The following is a 23,082-nucleotide window of genomic DNA, read 5'->3' on the forward strand; positions in this document are numbered from 1 at the left end:
CCCCTTGCATTTAATTGTCCTCAACTGCACTTGTTATTTTTCCATTGTTGAACTTTTCACATGTAGTCATGACCATGTGTTAATGACATACTCTTTGCCGTGCATTGATTATCATTCATACAATCCTCTTCCTTGCTCTATCTCTTTAAATTTAATTTACTCTTTCTTCCCTTTTTTCAGGATGGCCACCAAGAAAGACAAAGAGAAAGCTACTCCCAAATCAACAGCGAGGAGAGGAACAAAAAGAGCATTAGTGGCAAAACCCTCTTCAACTGCGGTTAAACCCTCAACAAAAAGAACTAAGAGGATTATAAAGGTTGATGATAAAGAAAAAGCCTTCCCAACAAAGGACACTGCGCGATTTCCCAATCGCTACTGTGAGCAGATGTTCCCCATCCTGGCAGAAAGGAGCTACAAGAACGAATACCTTCTTCTCCTCCCAAACCATATTGCTACCTTTGTTGAGCCGCAAATTGCACAAAGACAATGGGGTTTCCTACAGAGACAGCCGAGGCAGGTCAATCATTCTTGGATTGTCGAGTTCTACTCCAATTTTTACCTGCCAACCCTGCAGTCTGTCTTTGTCCGTCAGAAGCAAGTCCCCATTACAGAAGAGGCCATTCAAAGAGCTCTAGGTCTTCCCCCTGTTCCAGAAGGATTGGACGCCTTTCAAGAAGCCGCACTCAAGCGCCAGATGTACCAATTTGACTGGGACGCCGTTTTCAGAGTTATCGCACTACTTGGCAGCCGTTGGATCTACGGATACCATCGTACCCGCCCTAAGGGAATATCGGCTTCAACACTTACCTTGGAGGCTCGCGTATGGGCACAGATCATGTCCCATTATGTCTTTCCGAGCACTCACGAGTCCTCCTTCACTGCGGACATGGCCGTCCTACTATGGTGCATCCTTACAGACCAACCTCTGAATCTACCGAGACACATCCGGAATGCCATGGGACACGTACAAATTGCGGGAAACTTACCTTTTCCCGCCTTGGTCTCAGATCTTGTCTCAGCAACCGGAGTCTCCTACAGAGCTGGGGACACCAAAGCCATGCTTCCACGGGATGATCAGTATGTCCCTAACGGGAAATACATTAGACCTCCACCAGCCGCCACAAGCCATCCTACTAAATCGGTTGAAGATATTCCTTCTTCAACACCATAAGCACCTACAACAGACCAACTGCTCCATCAGATACTCGAAAGGTTGGATCGGCAGGAACACAAAGCTAAGATGAGAGAGCACCGTAACAAGCGCCGATTCACATACCTCAAGGAGCTAACTATGGGAAAATTCAAGGACTCAGACACCCCGGATTCCACTTCCTTTACCAGCACAGGAAGCCATGATGGCCCCGACTGTGGAGATACTGCTACCAGCCCACCTTTGTTTTTGACAGATGGCACCGAGGACGGTGCAAAGCCTTAAGTGTGGGGAGGTCGGTCAGTACCTGACTTCCGGAGGTAATTTCTCTTCCCTAAACACCAATAAATTAGGATATTTAGTTAGTTTTTCTTTTGTAGAATAGGATAAATTGCATAGTAATAGATTAGTTGCATGCATGTTCTACTTGATTGAAAAGACAATAAGTTTCTTCTAAGACCCTATTTTTGGAACAAAATTTCACTAATTTTAATTAAAACTTTTATGTTAACTTTGCTTGAAGTTGTATTTGGAATATGATTTTTGAGCTAAAGAACACACAACCTGTGAGATTTGAACCTTTATGCATGGTTACATTATTTAACCATAATTATTTTATTCTTGTGTGTTTACTTCTCTATGATTGTAATCTATATTTTGTTTCATCCTATATGTCCAATGTTTATTATATTTGTATGCTTGCATATGTTGAGGCCATTATTTGTTTAAACTCACTTATCCAAATTAAACCTACCCTTTCAATTACCTTTGTTAGCCACTTTGAGCCTTTAAATCTCATTTGTTCTATATTTTAGCACATTACTAGCCTTAAGCGGAAAAACAATTATATATCCCAAACTGAATTTTTGGTTAGATTAAGATAGAATTGTGTATGCTAATTAAGTATGGGAAATTGTGGGAACAAAAGATAATAAGAGAATGTATCATGATAATATAATGAGAATTTGGACACCTACTCATGTGAAACTATAAGAATCGAAAATCTATGTGCATTGATAAGCTATGTTTATTTTTATGTTTATGTTGAAAAAAAAAAAATAAAAAATATTCAACAAATAAATAAGGGGACAAAATTACCCCAATGTTAAGTTAAGAATTCAAAGATCAATGCATGTATGATAAAATTAAGATAAAAAGTGGATACATGAGTATGGAATGTGAAAGAGAAATTCTGGGTAGCTAGGTATGAATTATAAAGTTATATAGAATATATATATGTTATGTTAAAGCTTGGGTTAATTAAAGATTCAGTTTACAAGCTTACTTAGCCATATATGTATCCTTACCATTACCTTGGCCCCATTACAACCTTGAAAAGAGCTCATGATGTTTGCATTGGTATATTAAATGTTGTTGATTGATTAGGAGAAGAACAAAAATTAGAGAGCATGATTAGAGAAGGAGAGAGTGATTGCCCTATACACTAGAGAGATTAGAGCGTACATACATTATTAGTGAGGGTTGAATGCTTAAAATTCTATGTTCCCTGCTTTCATGAGCTACCTTCTTGCATTTTTATCTGTTCTTACTGTATGAGAATTGAATTAGTGGAATTTGATTTGTAATTGTTTTGAAGAGCTTATTTACTATTGATCAAGTAGACAAGAATCATATAGTTGCATTCACATATATAGGTTGCATTGCATTGCATAAGTTTTACATGTTCCTACTCATTTATTTTATCTCCTTCAACTAAGCATGAGGACATGCTAATGTTTAAGTGTGGGGAAGTTGATAAACCACTATTTTCTGATTTATAATGTGTTTAATTGTGTGGTTTTATCATGATCTTTACCCACTTATTCATATGATTAGCATGTATTTATATTTCCTTCCTAAAATTATTACATGATTGAAAACTTGCTTTTTAGAGACTTTTAATTACGTATTTTAATTCTCCTTTATTCCATTCGATGCCGTGATCTGTGTGTTAAGTGTTTCAGGCTTTATAGGGCATGAATGAGTTGGAGATTGGAAAGGAATCTTGCAAAATTGGAAGGAACACAAGAAATTGAGGAGATGACCAGCGAGAAGTGACGCGGTTGCATGGCTCACGCGACCGCGCGAAAGAGAGGAAATCGCAGTGACGCGGCTGCATGGCTCACACGACCACGCGGATTGGAATAGCACAAGTGACGTGGAGGCGTGGACAACGCGCTCACGTAGCAGGACAAAACGTCGAATGACGCGGCCGCATGAATGACGCGATCGCGTGACGTGCGCGATCTGCATAATCTGCAGAATTCGCTGGGGGCAATTTTGGGCCCTACTTTGACCCAGTTCTCGGCCCGGAAAAGCAGACTAGAGCCAGAGAACATGCAGAAACCAAAAAACAACATTCATTCTGCACAATTTTAGTTTTTAGATCTAGTTTTACTCCTCTTCTAGGTTTTCTCTCTACACATTCATAGTTCATAGGATTTTATTTCTATTGCTTTTTGCATTGGGATATTGAGAAGAGTTATTACCTCATCAAGACTTCGTCATTCTAGTTCGTTTTCTTTACTTGGCTTTACTCTTCCATGTCCTTTAATTTACTCAATTTTACTATTGGATTATTTTAGAATTTATTAATACAAGAATTACTTTTATTTTTAATTGATTCCTTTGAGTTTTATTTATCATGTCTTTCTTTAATTCCCTTTTCTATGTTATGAGTTCTACATTCACAATGAGCGAGTAGTTCCCTAACTTGATGGGGAGTTGATTGAAAGGAACCCTTGAGTTGGGATGCTTAAAAGAAAAATTGTAATTAGGTTTATTGTTGGGATGCTCTCTAGTCACTGACACTAATCCTTTTCAATTGAGCGGATTGGAACTTGTGAATAGAAACAGCATTCCAACTTGTTTGACTTTCCCTTACCTAGTAAGGGATAACTAAACAGAACAACCTTCAATTATCAATTAATATTGAGAGTACTTCAACAAGAATAGGGCTTCCAACTAATCTACTCCCAGTCAAGGCTTTTATTTAAATTATTTAATTTCTCTAATTTAATTTCCTGTTTATTCAACTCAAACCATTTTGAAAATATCTGATTAATAAAATAGCACACCTTTCTGCAACTCGTTGGGAGACGACCTGGGATTCATACTCCCAGTATTTTAATTTTAATTTTTGTGACAGCCTTCTAAATTGATAAGCGGAATTCTGGTTGGTTAAGAACTATACTTGCAACGCATATCTTACAACAATTCTTGACTCGCCAATTTCTGCCACGTCACTTTTTGCGGTTGATAAACCACTATTTTATGGTTTATCTTATGCTTAATTGAGTGGTTTTTATCATGATCTTTACCCACTTATTCATATGATTAGCATGCATTTATATTTCCTTCCTAAAATTATTACATGATTGAAAACTTGCTTCTTAGAGACTTTTAATTACGTATTTTAATTCTCCTTTATTCCATTCGATGCCGTGATCTGTGTGTTAAGTGTTTCAGGCTTTATAGGGCATGAATGAGTTGGAGATTGGAAAGGAAGCTTGCAAAACTGGAAGGAACACAAGAAATTGAGGAGATGACCAGCGAGAAGTGACGCGGTCGCATGGCTCACGCGACCGGGCGAAAGAGAGAAAATCGCACGCGACGCGTCCGCATCACCAGTGTGTTGGGAAGAACACAAGATTGAACAGAGAGTCACGCAAAAGCGTGGCTAGAGGCGTGCCTTTGGCACAAATTGATCCACGCGACTGCGTCGCTGTCGCGTCCGCGTCATGTGGAAAAATGCCTCCCACGTGTCTGCGTCACCCACGCGAACACGTGGCCCTGTAAAATCGACGTAAACGGGTGTTTGGCAGCAAGTTAGGCTGGAATGGGGCTGGAACGATGCTAGAAGCACAAGCCTTACCACGCGAACGCGTGCCCCACGCGAACACGTCATTTTGCAAATATGGCCATTCACCCGACCGCGTCACCCACGCGAACGCGTCACCTCAGATATTTGGCAATATGAGCTCCAAACAGAGAGTTGCACGACCGCGAGGCTGCCCTCGCGCTAATGGCACAGATCGATCCACGCGACCGTGTGGATGACGCGTCCGCGTCATTTCATAGAAGCGCTATCCGCGCGAACGCGTGACCCACGCGTCCGTGTCAAAAGCGACGCACAACTTATCCAGATCAGCGCCAATTATCTCATCTTTTCTTTTCTAATTTCTTCTATCTTTTCTTCTTTCTCTCTCCTTTTTTACTTTCTTTTTCTTCATCTTTTTAACTTCTCATCCCTTTTCACTTTCATTTTATTTAATTTATTTGCATACATTCATTCATTGCATTATTTTCATTGGTGTTCGAAATTTATTTGGGTCATTATTTTCTATATTTTTGTGGATTATTAAAATGGTTTGACAATTATATATTACTTTTTAAAGGGTTGCTTGCATGTTCAATTTAATACTTTCAATAGCTTATTTACCATGCTTGCTATGTGTTTGTGAAAAAGCCCATATGGCATTGTGCACTATTTTTAGATTTCTTTTATTCTACTACTCTAAATGCTTGCTTTTCACAAAACCCTTTTTTATATTTTATTAATTAAATATAATTATTATTACAAACATGTTGTTAGTGTGAAAGACTTGGTAATCTAACTTAGACATTGAATGCTTGATCTATGCTACTCATGCCTTTGCCAACATGCCAATAAATATCTTGCATTTAATTGTCATTACATGCACTTGCTATATTTCCATTAATGAACTTTTCACATGTAGTCATGACCATGTGTTAACGTCATTCTTCTTTATTGTGCATTGATTACCACCTTTCCCGCTCTCTTCTTTGCTCTAACCCTTAGCTTTAAAAATTCCTTTCTTTTTTCCCTTTTCAGGATGGCCACCAAGAAAGGTAAAGAGAAAGCTACTCCCAAACCACCGGCAAGGAAAGGAACAAAAAGAGCCCCAGCTGAGGAACCACAACCCCCGTCCACTTGAACATCTTAGTATGCACCGAGGACGGTGCAACCTTTAAGTGTGGGGAGGTCGATATCGATCTCCATGGGTTAGTTACTCTTTTATTTCAACACCAATGGTTTATTTTCCTTGTTAGTTGTTGCATTTGCATGTTTGATTGCATGATTATTTGATTTTGTGCATATTTTACCACTTGGTTGAAGTAATATTTTCTTTTTCAAGAAACCTTTTAAGAGCATTTCACTAATTTGAATAAAATTTAATCTTACACTTGTTTGAAGAAATATTATACTGGAACATGGTTTAGAGCTCAAACACACAAAACCTGTGAGATTTTTGAGCCTATTTGAATTGGTTGCATTTTACCAACCAATATTTTATTTTTGGTGTGTGTTTTTCTCTCTAAAATTGTGATCTTTTTCTTGCTTAATTCTATATTTCCATAGTTTAATGTATGCATACACTTACATGATTGAGGCCTTTGTTTCACTGAGCTTACATACCCATATGGCCTTACCCTTTTCATTAATCTTTGCAAACCAATTTTGAGCCTATTTTACCCCTTTGTTCTTTACTTTAGCACATCATTAACTCTAAGCAGAAAACAATAATGTCCTTAATTTGAATCCTTGGTTAGCTTAGACTAGTGAGAGTGCTTATGGTTTAAGTGTGGGAAAAGTGGGTTTGGAAACGTTTGGTTTAAGAATTGGGCATTGTATATCTTTATGAAAATATGAAAGAAATGTTTAGGACATATTCATACATTCAATAATTTAATCATATGCATTGAAAAAAAAAATAATAATAAACAAAAAAAAAAGAGAAAAAGAAAAAGAAAAAGAGCAAATAAATAAAAAGGGGATAAAATGCCCCAAAGTAAATGGTGAAAGCAATGCATATGTACTGTACTTGAAATTAGAATGCATGAATATGTGGAAAACATGCTTAATGGATAGTTAGAGGTGGTATTATGATTACATGGATTGTCTAAAGTTAGGTGGAAAGTTTAAGTTAATTAAGGATTCAGATTTTAGTCCACTTGGCCAAATACAATCCTACCTTGACCCTAACCCCATTACAACCCTTAAAAGTCCTCTTGATATGTGTATTTGTGCATCAAATTTTTGTTGATTGGTAGAAGAAAAGCAAGCCTTAGAAAGCAAGGTTAGTAGAGAAATGAGAGATCGAAACTTAAACACCTGAGTGATTAGAGTGTATACATTACCAGTGAGGGTTCGATGCTTAATTCCTTGTTCCCAGCTTTCATGAGCTATTTTCTCTTGCAAGTTTATTTGTACTTCATTTTTTTTATGATTTAAATTAGTGAAATCCAGTTCATGTATGTTCTTGAAAGATTTATTTACTTTTCACCAAGTAGGTAGAAACATTCTGCATATAGTTGCATTCATACAGATAGGTTGCATTTCATACATCCTACCATTCCTCTTCACTTTTATAGCTTCTCTTGAGCTTAGCATGAGGACATGCTAATGTTTAAGTGTGGGGAGGTTGATAAACCACTATTTTAAGGTTTATCTTATGCTTAATTGAGTGATTTTTATCAACTCTTTACCCATTTATTCATACTAATCGCATGTTTTATATTTTCCTTCCTGATTTTGTGCTATGATTGAAAACATGCTTCTCTGGCTTTAAATTACCAATTATTAATCCTTTCTTATTACCATTAGATGCCTTGATATGTGTGTTAAGTATTTTCAGAGATTACAGGGTAGGAATGGCTTGGAGGATGGAAAAGAAGCATGCAAAAGTGGAAGGAATACAAGAAAATGAAGGAACTGCTAAAGCTGTACAGCCTGACCTCTTGGTACTAAATCGATCATAACTTGAGCTATAGAGATCCAAATGAGATGATTCTAGTTGCGTTAGAAAGCTAACGTCTGGGGCTTCGCAACGATATATAATTTACCATAGCTGCCCTGAATTTAGGTGACGCGCCCGCGTCGCATATGTGAATTGCAATCCGCGTGAACGCGTGGATGACGCCTCCGCCTCACTTTTCCGCGACCAGTACATACCAGAAAATGCAAGGGGCAATTTCTGGGCTGTTTTTGACCCAGTTTTCAGCCCAAAACACACAGATTAGAGGCTATAAAGTGGGGGAATGCATCCATTCATAAATAAGCTTTCAAATTCACAATTTTAGGATTAGATGTAGTTTTTAGAGAGAGGTTCTCTCCTCTCTCTTAGGATTTAGAATTAGGATTCTTTTCAGTTTATGATTATTTCATCTTTTGCGATCACAGGTTCAATGTTTCTTTTATTTATTTTTCTAATTTAATTTATGAACTTCCATGTTAGATTTGATTTCTTTTATTAATGCAATTTGAGGTATTTCAGATTTATGATTTTTGTTTAGCTTTTTATATTCTTGGTTTTAATTGATGAATTGATAAATTGGAGACACTTGAGTTATCAAACTCCTTGTTGATTGAAAATTGGAATTCTTCAAGAATTAATTCGAGATCTAATAACTGTAGCCTTTCCCCAAGGAAAGACTAGGACTTGAGGATTCAAAAATTAATTCATCCGCTTAACTTACCTTCATAGTTAGAGGTTAACAATGTGGGAGAAAAATCCAATTCTCATCACAATTGATAAGGATAACTAGGATAGGACTTCCAATCCTCATAACTTGCCAAGAGTTTATTTTATAGTTATTTATTTATTTTATTCTTCTTATCATTTAACATACTGCTCCCTTACTTTCAAAACCCCCAATTTACAAGACTCATAACCAATAATAAGAACATACTTCCCTGCAATTCCTTGAGAAGACGACCCGAGGTTTAAATACTTCGGTTATCAATTTTAAAGGAGTTTGTTACTTGTGACAACCAAAACGTTTGTAAGAAAGGTTGATTGCTTGGTTTAGTAACTATACTTGCAACGAGAGTTTACTATAACTTCTAAACCATCAATCTTCAGTTCTTCGGCGCACGTGGGTGTGGCTTTGTTTCGCTCAATTCAAGACTCTCCCGTCCATGCGACGAAGGCGTTTATGCTGGAAGCCAAGTCGGAGTATGACAGGATTAAGGGGTTGAAGGACGAGTTGGATGCCAGAGTTATTAAGCTGGAGCTGGATTTAGAGAAGGAAAAGTCTCGGGCTACCAAGGCTGAGGCAGCTGCGAATTTGGCCGAGGAGATGGCCAAGAGGTCGAAGGAGAGTTACACTACCACTTACGGCAAGTTGCTGGAGGTCAGGGAGAGACTTGAGTTGGCCTATGCTGATTATGCTGAGCTTCAGAGCCATCTTGTGGGTAGTGTGACTGACGCATATGAGAACCTAAAATCTCAGGTCCGGGTTCTTGCTCCCGAGCTCGACTTGAGTCTTTTTAGTTTGGATAATGTTGTTGAGAATGGTAAGATTGTGCCAGCCCCGGATGAGGATGAGGAGGATGGTCCTCGCCCTGAGCCGTCAGCTAAAGCTATTGCTGTGCCGGCTTCTTCGGCTGCTGCTGAGGTCGGCCATCCTGAGTCTGACCCTGATGTCCAAATTCTGAATCGAGAGGAAGAAACTGTAGATGCGATTCCTATAAAGACTGTTCCTCCTTCAACCACTCAGAGTGCTGCTCCTGAGGAGAACTTGGAATCCTTGTGACTTTCTTGATATATTTTGTACAGCCCGGTCTGTGGGCTTTTTTAAGCTCTACTTTATTATAATTGAGCCCTTAGTGTGGCCTTGACATTGTAGTTGCTTTTCTTAGCAACTTTATTTAGGAGAAACAAATGCTTTTGAACTTCTGAGGTTGACCTTCTGGTGGCCTTCTGATTTTTTATTGTAGTAACTTTTTGGTATGTTTGTTTGCAACCTTTGCTGCTTCCACGAATCTTTACAGTGTTGGATTTTACTGTCCGACTTCTTTTGATGGCCTTTTTTGTTTGCTTCCTGCTTTTCGAGGCTAGCTGATGACTTGCTATTGTTCTCATGGAACCCTTTTAGAATAATTCTTGATAACTTCTGCGAGGTCATGGCATTCTGGGACGAGCTGTGTCCTTTCTAATGCACGCCTTTTGTTGCTTTGGGGATTGGTCCAGCTTCGTCATGCCGGTCCTTCCCGAGTTATTTTTAGTAATCCCTTTTTTAGTTGGATCTCGCCGGGTTTCTTTTTATGGGTTTACTTTTTATAACTCTGTCGCTTTAATCGGCTTGGGCCGACTTCTTCGTGTCGATCCTTTCTAAGTTATTTTTAATAATCCATTTTTGATAAGGGCTGGCCAGGCCTCTTTCTGTGGATTACTTTTTATAACTTTGTTGCTTTGATCAGTCTGGTCCAACTTTTTCATGTCGGTCCATTCCGAGTTTTTTCTAGCAATCCATTTTTTCTCAGACCTCGTCAGGCCTCTTTGTATGGATTATTTTTTATAACTTTGTCGTTTTGGGGGGATTGGTCCGGCTTCTTCATGCGGGTCCTTCCCAAGTTATTTTTAGTAATCTATTTTTTCTCAGACCTCATCGGGTCTCTTTGTATGGATTACTTTTTATAACTTTTTCGTTTTGGGGGGATTGGTCCGGCTTCTTCATGCCGGTGCTTCCCAAGTTATTTTTAGCAATCTATTTTTTCTCAAACCTCATCGGGCCTTTTTCTATGGATTACTTTTTATAACTTTTTGTTGCTTTGGGATTGGTCCGGCTTCGTCATGCCGGTCCTTCCCAAGTTATTTTTAGCAATCTATTTTTCTCAGACCCCGTCGAGCCTTTTTCTATGAATTACTTTTTATAATTTTTTGTATTAATCTATTTTTATTGCTTTTTTATCTTGCCGATTTTGGCGAAGTCGGACGATGAGTTTGGTTCTCACTTTGCCGACCTTTGTAGAAATTCCGACAATGAATTCGATTTTCATCGTGGTTGGGCAGTGAATTTGGTTTTCACCTTGCCGACCTGTAGCTTTGTAATCAGGCGATGAATTTTTGCGTTCAGATTAATACACCTTGGTAGAAAAACTTTGTAGAGAATCTGAAAAGTTTTATTCTAATAGAAAGTAGACATATAGGCAAATAAAATATATACATGTGGGTGTTTTCCCTTTTAAGTCAGGCAATTTTTCAGATCTTGGCTTGGTACCTCATTAAAAAACCTTTTCAGGAAAAAGAGTGCACCTTGACCTAAGATTTTTATTACCTCCTAACTATAGTACCTTCTTAGGTTGCAGGCATGCCACGACCTCGGTAGCTCTCGCACTTCGAGTTCGAACACCCTGTAGTAACCTTTTCCTAGTACCTCTGTAACTCGGTAGGGTCTTTTCCAGTTAGCTGCTAGCTTCCCCTCTCCTGGTCAACTTGTTCCGATATAATTTCGGATTAAGATGAGTTCGTTGTTGTCAAAGCTTCACTGTACTACCTTTCACTGTACTACTTGTGAATCGCTGAAGATAATAAGCCTTTGAGCTCCAAACTCCTTAGCCAGCTTCAAACCAGCCAATAGTGCCTCATACTCGGCCTGGTTATTGGAAGCAGGAAACTCGAATTTCAAGGAGAGTTCGATTTGGGTTCCTTGATCGCTTTCTATTATCACACCTGGCCCACTCCTGGTTTTGTTTGAAGAGCCGTCTACATAGAGATTTCATTTTATAGGAGTTCCCGGGGTGTCAGTGTATTCAGCGATGAAATCGGCCAAATATTGAGTCTTGATGGCCATTCGAGCTTCATACTGAAGATCAAACTCAGATAGTTCGACTGCCCACTGTAGAATTCTTCCAACTAAGTCTGTCTTCTGAAGAATGCCTTTTATGGGCTGATTAGTCTAAACCTTGATGGTGTGAGCTTGAAAATATGAGCAAAGTCATCGAGAAGTTAGTATGAGAGCATAGGCAAACTTCTCTATCTTTTGACAATTCAGTTCGGCCCCTTGTAGGGCTTTGCTGATGAAGTAGATGGGTTGTTGCCCATTCTCGTCTTCTCTGACCAGTGCTGAGGCTATTGCCCGACTTCCCACTACGAGGTATAATATGAGTGCTTCTCTTTCCCATGGCCAAGTAAGAATGGGTGGTTGTCCCAGGAATTTTTTGAAATCCTGGAAGGCTTGCTCGCACTCTGTGGTCCATTGAAACTTCTTTTCCTTCCTTAATGTGGCGTAAAAGGGAAGAGATCTTATGGCCGATCTGACTAAAAATCTGGACAAGGCTGCCAGTCTTCCGTTGAGTTGTTGCACTTCTTTAACACAAGTCATACTTTTCATGTCGAGTATAGCTCGGCATTTATCCGGGTTCGCCTCAATTCCTTGTTGTGTTGGCATGAACCCCAGGAATTTGCCGGCTTCTACTGCAAAGGTACATTTTGCGGGATTAAGTCGCATGCCATACTTTCTGATTGTGTCGAACACTTTGGTCTCAGTCAGATAGCAATGATTCCTCACTACGTGTTTTTATCAACATGTCGTCTATATATACCTCCATGAGTTTCCCGATATGATCTGCGAAGATTTTATTCATTAATATTTGGTAGGTAGCTCCTACATTTTTGAGACCGAATGGCATGACGACATAACAGTAATTTGCTTTTGGTGTTAGGAATGAGGTCTTTTCTTGATCAGGTGGGTACATCGGGATTTGATTATATCCTGAATAAGCATCCATGAAGGAAATGTATTTATATCCAGAGGAGGCATCCACTAGAGTGTCTATGCTTGGAAGTGGATAGGGATCTTTTGGATATGCTTTATTGAGGTCGGTGTAATCAGTACACATTCGCCATTTCCCATTTGATTTTTTCACCAATACAGCGGTGGCCAGCCATAGTGGGTACTTGACTTCTCTTATGAATCCTGCCTCTAGTAGCGCTTGTACCTGTTCTTCCACAGCTTGGGATCTCTCTGGTCCGAGCTTCCGACGCTTCTGTTGTACTGGCCGAGATCCTGGATATACTGCCAGTTTATGGCGCATTAGTTTGGGATTTATGCCCGGCATGTCTGCGGCCTTCCATGCAAAGAGGTCGACATTATCTCTTAGGAACTGTATCAGAGATTCCTTCATGTCTCCTTTCAAAGTCGCCCCAATATTTGTTGTCTTATCTGGAATGTTCCCGATCTGGACTTCCTCGATCTTGCCCTCTGGTTGTGGACGAAGCTCTTCCCGACCTCGAACTCCCCCGAGTTCGATAGTGTTGATTTCTTCTCCTTTGCCTCTAAGGTTCAGACTTTCGTTGTAACACCGTTGTGCGGTTTTCTGGTCTCCTTTTATCGTGGCGATCCCTTCTGAAGTTGGAAATTTCATGCATAGATGTGGAGTTAAAACTACCGCAGCGAGCTGATTTAGCATTGTCCGACCTATCAAGGCGTTGTAGGCTGAGCCGACGTCGACTACGATGTAGTCTATGTTGAGTGTCCTCGATCGGATTCCTTTTCCGAAAGATGTGTGTAGTGAGATGTATCCCAGTGGTTGGATTGGAGTGTCTCCTAGTCCAAACAAGCTGTTTGGATATGCTCTGAGCTCTTTTTACTGTAGGCCGAGTTTGCCGAAGGCGGATTTAAACAAGATATCTGCCGAGCTTCCTTGGTCCACCAGTGTGCGGTGGAGATTAGCGTTGGCCAATATGACAGTGTTGACCATGGGATCGTCATGTCCCGGGATGATGCCCGCCACGTCCTCTTTGGTGAAAGTAACAGTAGAGAGGTCGGGTGCTCCTTCCCCTCCCTCGACATGATATATCTCCTTAAGGTGTCTCTTGCGAGATGATTTGGAGATTCCCCCCTGTAAATCCTCCATTTATCATGTGGACATGTCTCTGCAGGGTGAGAGATAGTCGTTCAGTTCGTCCGACCTCTTCATCCCTTCTTCGTTTACTGGGCTCATCCGTCTTGCTAGCTAAGTACTGATCTAGTCTCCCATCTCTTACCAATTTTTCTATGATATTTTTTAAGTCGAAGCACTCGTTGGTGGGATGTCTGTAGATTCGATGATATTCACAATATTATGTTCGATTTCCACCTCCTCTTTTGCTTTTGATTGATCGAGGCGGTGGAATCTTCTCAGTGTGGCATACTTCTCGGTAAACTTCCACGAGAGACACCCGAAGAGGGGTGTAATTGTGGTATTTTTTAATCTTCTCTCCATGTTGATCTTCTGTTTTCTTAGACTCTTTATCCTTGTCCCGAGAGGGGTAGGAAAATCCAAATTTTGAGGTCTCTCCTAGACGAGAGTTTTCCTCCATGTTGATACACTTCTCTGCTCATTCATGTACTTCATTCAGAGACGTAGGATGTTTCTTTGATATGGAGTGACTAAAAGGTCCTTCATGCAGGCCATTGATGAGACCCATGATGGCGGCTTCTGTTGGCAAATCCTGTATGTCCAGACACACTTTGCTGAATCTTTCCATGTAATTGCGATGATTCTCCCGATCTCCTTGCTTGATCCCTAATAAGCTTGGGGCGTGTTTGGCTTTGTCTTTTTGGATGAAAAATCTGGCAAGAAATTTCTTGGCTAAGTCATCAAAACTTGTGATGGATCTAGGGGGCAGATTGTCAAACCACTTAATTACTGTCTTTGTTAAAGTAGTCGGGAAGGCTTTGCATTGAGTAGCATCTGAGGCGTCAGTGAGATACATTCTACTTCTGAAATTGCTAAGATGATGGCTGGGATCAGAGGTACCATCGTATGGGGGTCATGTCGGGAGCTTTAAAATCCTTTGGAACCATAGCTTTCATGATTTCCTTGATGAAGGGGTCTTGATCCTTGTGGGAGGTGTTATCGCGACCGGCTTGGATGGTTTTGGTTTTCAGCTCGGCTTCGAGTTTTAGGAGTTTGTCCTCTAACTCTCGGCATCGCCTAGTTTCTCTCTAGAGGTTTCTTTTGGCTTTTCGTTGATGTTCGGCCTCTTTTTCGAGCTGTTTGAGGTGATCTTGTTGAGCTTGTAGGGCCTCCATGATTTCCGTGTTTGGCGAATTCTTGTCTTTGTTTGGTTGAGGTGTATCCTTTGGTGTGGTGTCCGCGTTCTTATGCGGAGTTTTCTCCTCCAATCCGGAGTCGTGGTCGTTGTCAAGGTTGTCTGCCATGGTGATGGGATGACTTCCAGGTTCCCCAGCAACGGCGCTAATATTCCGAGGGCTACATGAAAATGTAGGTCGATCTCGGGTGAGATCTGTGGTGGTGGCCGGAGCAGACATGTCCGACTTGTTGAACCTGGTGGTGCTGCTGATTCTTGATCACCGGAGGGTGGTGGTACCTGCAAGATACTCCGATGCTTAAGTTAGTATGGGCTTTAAGCAGGTTTTTAGTGGAATCATAGTATGAGTTATACATGGGTGCTCCAGTGTATTTATAGTAGTGTAGGCTGACCTTTCTAGATAAGATATGTTAGTTATCTTATCTTTAAGGAAAATCACCCTTGTCTTTTTAGGCTTTGGCTGCCTTTAGATTGGGCTATGTTCCTTTATTTAGGCCCGCTTGGGCTCCTTATAGCATTCTGGTCGAGCTCCTTGAGAGGAGGTCGGGTAATCCTGACCTAAAGAAGTCGGTCGACTTGTCTTCGATCAGCCCGGGTCCTACAGCTCGACCTAGGGCATGAACAATTATCATTCTCATTAACAATCTCATAATCATCATCATCCTCTTTATCATCTCATAACCATCATCATTCTTATTAACAATCTTTTCATCATCATCGCTCTCGCTAACTGGTACGCGGAATCGTGATTACACTTTAATTATGTAAAATTCATTGCTCTTTCTTTCCTTGGAAATGGCGCCAAAAACATGATGCCAAGACCATGGTTCACAACTCCGTGTAACTAACTAGCAAGTGCACTGGGTCGTCCAAGTAATACCTTACGTGAGTAAGGGTCGAATCCCACGGAGATTGTTGGTATGAAGCAAGCTATGGTCACCTTGCAAATCTCAGTCAGGCAGATATAAATTGATAATGGTATTTTCGAATAATAATTAATAGAATAGGGATAGAGGTACTTATGTAAATCATTGGTAGGAGTTTCAGATAAGCGAATGGAGATGCTTTTCGTTCCTCTGAACCTCTGCTTTCCTACTATCTTCATCCAATCAGTCTTACTCCTTTCCATGGCTGGCTTTATGCAAGGGCATCACCGTTGTCAGTGGCTACATCCCCTCCTCTCAGTGAAAAATATGCTCACATGCTTTGTCATAGCACGGCTAATCATCTGTCGGTTCTCGATCATGCTGGAATAGGATTCACCCTACTTTTGCGTCTGTCACTAACGCCCAACAATCGCGAGTTTGAAGCTCGTCACAGTCATTCAATCATTGAATCCTACTCGGAATACCACAGACAAGGTTTAGACTTTTCGGATTCTCTTGAATGCTGCCATCATTCTAGCTTACGCCACAAAGATTCTGATTAAGAGATCTAAGAGATACTCATTCAGTCGAAGGTAGAACGGAAGTGGTTGTCAGGCACGCGTTCATAGGGAATGATGATGATTGTCACGTTCATCACATTCAGGTTGAAGTGCGAATGAATATCTTAGAAGCGAAACAAGATGAATTGAATAGAAAACAGTAGTACTTTGCATTAATCTTTGAGGAACAGCAGAGCTCCACACCTTAATCTATGGAGTGTAGAAACTCTACCGTTAAAAATACATAAGTGAAAGGTCTAGGCATGGTCAAATGGCCAGCCCCTCTGATCTAAGAACCAGGCATCCAAAGATGTCTAATACAATAGTAGGAGGTCCTATTTATAATAAACTAGCTACTAGGGTTTACAGAAGTAAGTAATTGATGCATAAATCCATTTCCGGGGCCCACTTGGTGTGTGCTTGGGCTGAGCTTTAACTTTCCACGTGCAGAGGCCATTTGTGGAGTTGAACGCCAGGTTTTGATCCATTTCTGGCGTTCAACTCTGGTTTTGGATCCTTTTCTGGCGTTGGACGCCAGAATTGGGCAGAGAGCTGGCGTTGAACGCCAGTTTGCGTCGTCTATTCTTGGCCAAAGTATGGACTATTATATATTTCTGGAAAGCCCTGGATGTCTACTTTCCAACGCAATTGGAAGTGTGCCATTTCGAGTTCTGTAGCTCCAGAAAATTTACTTTGAGTGCAGGGAGGTCAGAATCCAACAGCATCAGCAGTCCTTCTTCAACCTCTGAATCTAATTTTTGCTCAAGTCCCTCAATTTCAGCCAGAAAATACCTGAAATCACAGAAAAACACACAAACTCATAGTAAAGTCCATAAATGTGAATTTAACATAAAATCTATTAAAAACATCCCTAAAAGTAACTAGATTCTACTAAAAATATACTAAAAACAATGTCAAAAAGCGTATAAATTATCCGCTCATCACAACACCAAACTCAAATTGTTGCTTGTCCACAAGCAACTGAAAATCAAAATAGGATAAAAAGAATGGAATATACTATAAATTCCAAACTATCAATGAAACATAGCTCCAATCAGATGAGCGGGACTTGTAGCTTTTTGCCTCTTGAATAGTTTTGGCATCTCACTTTATCCATTGAGGTTCAGAATGATTGGCATCTATAGGAACTCAGAGTTCAGATAGTGTTATTGATTCTCGTAGTTCAGTATGATGATTCTTGAACACAGCTTCTTTATGAGTCTTGGCCGTGGCCCTAAGCACTTTTTTTTTCCAGTATTACCACCGGATACATAAATGCCACAGACACATATTTGGGTGAACCTTTTCAGATTGTGACTCAGCTTTGCTAAAGTCCCCAATTAGAGGTGTCCAGGGTTCTTAAGCACACTCTTTTTTTTTGCTTTGGTCCTTGACTTTAACCGCTCAGTCTCAAGTTTTCACTTGACACCTACACGCCACAAGCACATGGTTAGGGACAGCTTGGTTTAGCCGCTTAGACCAGGATTTTATTCCTTTAGGCCCTCCTATCCACTGATGCTCAAAGCCTTCGGGATCCTTTTTATTTCCTTTGCCTTTTGGTTTTAAGGGTTATTGGCTTTTTGCTCTTGCCTCTTGGTTTTAAGAGCTTTGGCTTTTTCTGCTTGCTTTTTCTTTTTCTTTCTATTTTTTTTTCGCCTTTTTTTTTCTGCAAGCTTTGTTCTTTGCTGCTTTTTCTTGCTTCAAGAATCATTTTTATGATTTTTCAGATTATCAAATAACATGTCTCCTAGTCATCATTCTTTCAAGAGCCAACATATTTAACATTCTTAAACAACAACTTCAAAAGACATATGCACTGTTCAAGCATTCATTCAGAAAACAAGAAGCATTGTCACCACATCAATATAATTAAACTAAGTTCAAGGATAAATTCAAAACTCATGTACTTCTTGTTCTTTTGAATTAAAACAGTTTTTATTTAAGAGAGGTGATGGATTCATAGGACATTCATAACTTTAAGACATAGTTACTACTACTAATGATCATGTAATGAAGACATAAACACAGATAAGCACATAATATAGAAACGAAAAAATAGAAGAAATAAGAACAAGGAATGAATCCACCTTAGTGATGGTGGCGTTTCCTTCTTGAGGAACAAATGATGTCCTTGAGCTCTTCTATGTCTCTTCCTTGCCTTTGTTGCTCCTCCTTCATTGCTTTTAGATCTTCTCTGATTTCATGAAGGATGATGGAGTGCTCTTGATGTTCCACCCTTAGTTGCTTCCAATAATTGTGTGGAAGAAAATGTATCCCCTGAGGTATCTCAGGGATCTCTTGATTTGCAGTCAAATGTTCTACCACTGAGCTATAGACCCTTGATGGAAGCTTTTGTCTTCCCTTTCCTCTTTCTAGAGGTTTCTCTGGCCTTAGGTGCCATCAATGGTTATGGAAAAAACAAAAAAGCTATGCTTTTACCACACCAAACTTAGAATGTTGCTCGCCCTCGAGCAAAAGAAGAAAGAATAGAAGAAGAAGAAGATATGGAGGAGATGGATGGATGTGTGTATTCGGCCATATGGGTGGGATTGGGTGGGAGAGAGATGTTGAATTTTGAAGGTAGTGGGTGTATGGATGTGAGTGGTAAATGGAAAACAGAAGGGATGATCATGAATGGAAAGAGAGATGATGAGGTAGGTGGGGATCCTGTGGGGTCCACAGATCCTGAGATGATCCTGTGGGGTCCACAGATCCTGAGGTGTCAAGGCATTTACATCCCTGCACCAATTTAGGCATGTAAAATGCCCTTGCACACAACTCTGGGCGTTCAGCGCCAGGTTGGTGGCCATTTTGGGCGTTCAACGCCCATTTGTGTGCCATTTCTGGCGTTGAACGCCAGAACCATGCCTGTTCTGGCGTTCAGCGCCCAGAAGCTGCCCATTTTGGGCGTTCAGCGCCAGAACCATGCTCTGTTCTGGCGTTGAATGCCAGGCAGATGCTCCTCCAGGGTGTGATTTTCTTCTGCTGTTTTTGATTCCGTTTTCAATTTTTATATTTATTTTGTGACTCCACATGATCATGAACCTAAGAAAACATGAAAAACAAGAATAATAGAGTTAGATAAATAAACATTGGGTTGCCTCCCAACAAGCGCTTCTTTAATGTCAATAGCTTGACAGTGGGCTCTCATGGAGCCTCACAGATGTTCAGAGCATTGTTGAGACTCTCCAACACCAAACTTAGAGTTTGGATATGGGAGTTCAACACCAAACTTAGAGTTTGGTTGTGGCCTCCCAACACTAAACTTAGAGTTTGACTGTGGGGGCTTGGGTTGACTCTGCTTTGAGAGAAGCTTTTCGTGCTTCCTCTCCATGGTTGCAGAGGGAGATCCTTGAGTTTTAAACACGAGTCCTCATTCCATTGAAGGACTATTTCACCTCTGTCAACATCAATCACAGCTCTTGCTGTGGCTAGGAAAGGTCTTCCTAGGATGATGGATTCATCCTCTTCCTTTCTAGTATCCAGGACTATGAAATCAGCAGGGATGTAAAGGCCTTCAACCTTTACTAACACGTCCTCTACTTGTCCATAAGCCTGTTTTCTTGAACTGTCTGCCATCTCTAATGAGATTTTAGCAGCTTGCACCCCATAGATTCCCAGTTTCTCTATTACAGAGAGGGGCATGAGGTTTATTCCTGAACCAAGGTCACATAGAGCCTTAAAGATCATGGTGCCTATGGTACAGGGTATTATGAACTTTCCAGGATCCTGTCTCTTCTGAGGCAATGTCAGTTGATCCAGATCACTTAGTTCATTGATGAACAAGGGAGGTTCAACTTCCCAAGTATCAATGCCAAATAATTTGGCATTTAGCTTCATGATTGCACCAAGAAACTTGGTAGTTTGCTCTTCAGTAACATCCTCATTCTCTTCAGAAGAGGAATACTCATCAGAGCTCATGAAGGGCATAAGGAGGTTCAATGGAATCTCTATGGTCTCTAGATGAGTCTCAGATTCCTTTGGTTCCTCAGAGGGAAGCTCCTTATTGGTCACTGGACGTCCCAGGAGGTCTTCCTCCTTGGGATTCACGTCCTCCTCTCCCTCATTGGGTTCGGCCATTTTGCTTATGTCAATGGCCTTGCACTCTCCTTTTGGATTCTCTTCTGTATTGCTTGGGAGAGTACTGGGAGGGATTTCAGTGATCCTTTTACTCAGCTGGCCCACTTGTGCTTCTAAATTTCTAATGGAAGACCTTGTTTCATTCATGAAACTCACAGTGGCCTTGGACAGATCAGAGACTAAGTTTGTTAAATTAGAAGTATTTTGTTCAGAGTTCTCGGTCTGTTGCTGAGTGGATGATGGATAAGGTTTATTATTGTTGAACCTGTTTCTTCTACCATTATTAAAGCCTTGTTGAGGCTTTTGATCCTTCCATGAGAAATTTGGATGATTTCTCCATGATGAGTTATAGGTGTTTCCATAAGGTTCACCTAAGTAATTCACCTCTGCTATTGCAGGGTTCTCAGGATCATAAGCTTCTTCTTCGTAAGAAGCCTCTTGAGTACTGTTGGATGTAGCTTGCATTCCATGCAGACTTTGAGAGATCATATTGACTTGCTGAGTCAATATTTTATTCTGAGCCAATATGGCATTCAGAGTATCAACTTCAAGAACTCCCTTCTTCATAGGCGTCCCATTACTCACAGGATTCCTTTCAGAAGTGTACATGAACTGGTTATTAGCAACCATGTCAATGAGTTCTTGAGCTTCTGCAGGCATTTTCTTTAGGTGAATGGATCCACCTGCAGAAGTGTCCAGTGACATTTTTGATAGCTCAGATAAACCATCATAGAATATATCCAGGATGGTCCATTCTGAAAGCATGTCAGAAGGACACTTTTTGGTCAACTGTTTGTATCTTTCCCAAGCTTCATAGAGGGATTCACCTTCTTTCTGTCTGAAGGTTTGAACATCAGCTCTAAGCTTGCTCAGCTTTTGAGGAGGAAAGTACTTGGCTAAGAAAGCCGTGACCAGCTTATCCCAAGAGTTCAGGCTGTCTTTGGGTTGAGAATCCAACCATAATCTAGCTCTGTCTCTTACAACAAAAGGGAAAAGCATGAGCTTGTAGACTTCAGGATCTACTCCATTAGTCTTAACAGTATCACATATCTGCAAGAATTCAGTTAAGAACTGAAAAGGATCTTCAGATGGAAGTCCATGAAACTTGCAGTTCTGCTGCATCAGAGAAACTAATTGAGGTTTCAGCTCAAAGTTGTTTGCTCCAATGGCAGGAATGGAGATGCTTCTTCCATGTAAATTGGAATTAGGTGCAGTAAAGTCACCAAGCATCTTCCTTATATTATTATTATTTTCGGCTGCCATCTCCTGTTCCTGTTCGAAAATTTCTGAAAGGTTATCTCTGGATTGTTGTAATTTAACTTCTCTTAATTTTTTCTTCAGAGTCCTCTCAGGTTCTGGATCTGCTTCAACAAGAATATTCTTGTCCTTGCTCCTGCTCATATGACAAAGAAGAGGGCACAGAAAAAATAATAATAATAATATGGATCCTTTATACCACAGTATAGGGATTCCTTTGTGAGTGAAAGAAAAGTGGGAGATAAAGAATGTAATGGAATGGAAGAAACACAACTGTGAGGAGGGTAGAGATGTGAGATGAGATGTTAGTAGATGAATAAATAAATTGAATGAGATGAGAGAGGGAGAATTTTCGAAAAATATTTTTGAAAAAGAGTTAGTGATTTTCGAAAATGGTTTTTGAAAATTGTTAGTATTTTTCGAAAATTTTTAAAATCAAAAATAAAAATAAGAATAATTAGTTAATTAAAAAGAAATTTTTGAAAAAGAGGGAATATATTTTTGAAAATTAGAGAGAGAGAGTTAGTTAGGTAGTTTTGAAAAAGTTAAGAAACAAACAAAAATTTAGTTAGTTAATTGAAACAAATTTTTGAAAAGATAAGAAGTTAGGAGGTTAGAAAAGATATTTTGAAACCAACTTTTTGAAAAAGGTAAGATAAGAAGATATTTTAGAAATTAGTTTTGAAAAAGATTTGATTTTTTAAAATCTCAATTAATGACTTGATTCATAAGAAATCACAAGATATGATTCTAGAACTTAAAGTTTGAATCTTTCTTAACAAGCAAGTAACAAACTTCAAATTTTTGAATCAAAACATTAATTGATTATGTTATTTTCGAAAATTTGATATAAAAATAAGAAAAAAGATTTTTGAAAAATATTTTTGAAATTTTCGAAAATAACTAAGAAATTTGAAAAAGATTTGATTTTTGAAAAAGATTTTGAAAAAGATAAGATTTTCAAATTGAAAATTTGATTTGACTCATGAGAAACAATTTGATTTTAAAAATTTTTGAAAAAGTCAATCCAAATTTTCGAATTTGATGAGAGAAAAAGGGAAAGATATTTTTTTTGATTTTTTGAAATTTTTATGATGAGAGAGAAAAACACTAAAGAGATGCAATGCATGAAATTTTTAGATCAAAACATGTGATGCATGCAAGAATGCTATGAATGTCAAGATGAACACCAAGAACACTATGAATGTCAAGATGAACATCATAGACACAATTTTGAAAAATTTTTAATGCAAAGAAAACATGCAAGACACCAAACTTAGAATTCTTTAATGCTTAGACACTAAGAATTCAAGAATGCATATGAA

General features: G+C 39.6%; 1 non-coding gene across 1 annotated transcript; it reads left to right on the top strand.

Annotated features, from left to right (window-relative positions):
* The first annotated feature begins 21,259 nt into the window (after positions 1 to 21,259).
* LOC148545250 (small nucleolar RNA R71) lies at positions 21,260 to 21,367 on the top strand. The gene has a single exon (XR_015900722.1). It is a non-coding gene; the product is annotated as a small nucleolar RNA R71 (small nucleolar RNA).
* The last annotated feature ends 1,715 nt before the right edge of the window (positions 21,368 to 23,082 follow it).

Source organism: Arachis ipaensis, chromosome B9 (genome assembly GCF_059453495.1).
Source record: "Arachis ipaensis isolate K30076 ecotype BB chromosome B9, ASM5945349v1, whole genome shotgun sequence".
In the NCBI taxonomy this organism is placed as follows: Eukaryota; Viridiplantae; Streptophyta; class Magnoliopsida; order Fabales; family Fabaceae; genus Arachis; species Arachis ipaensis.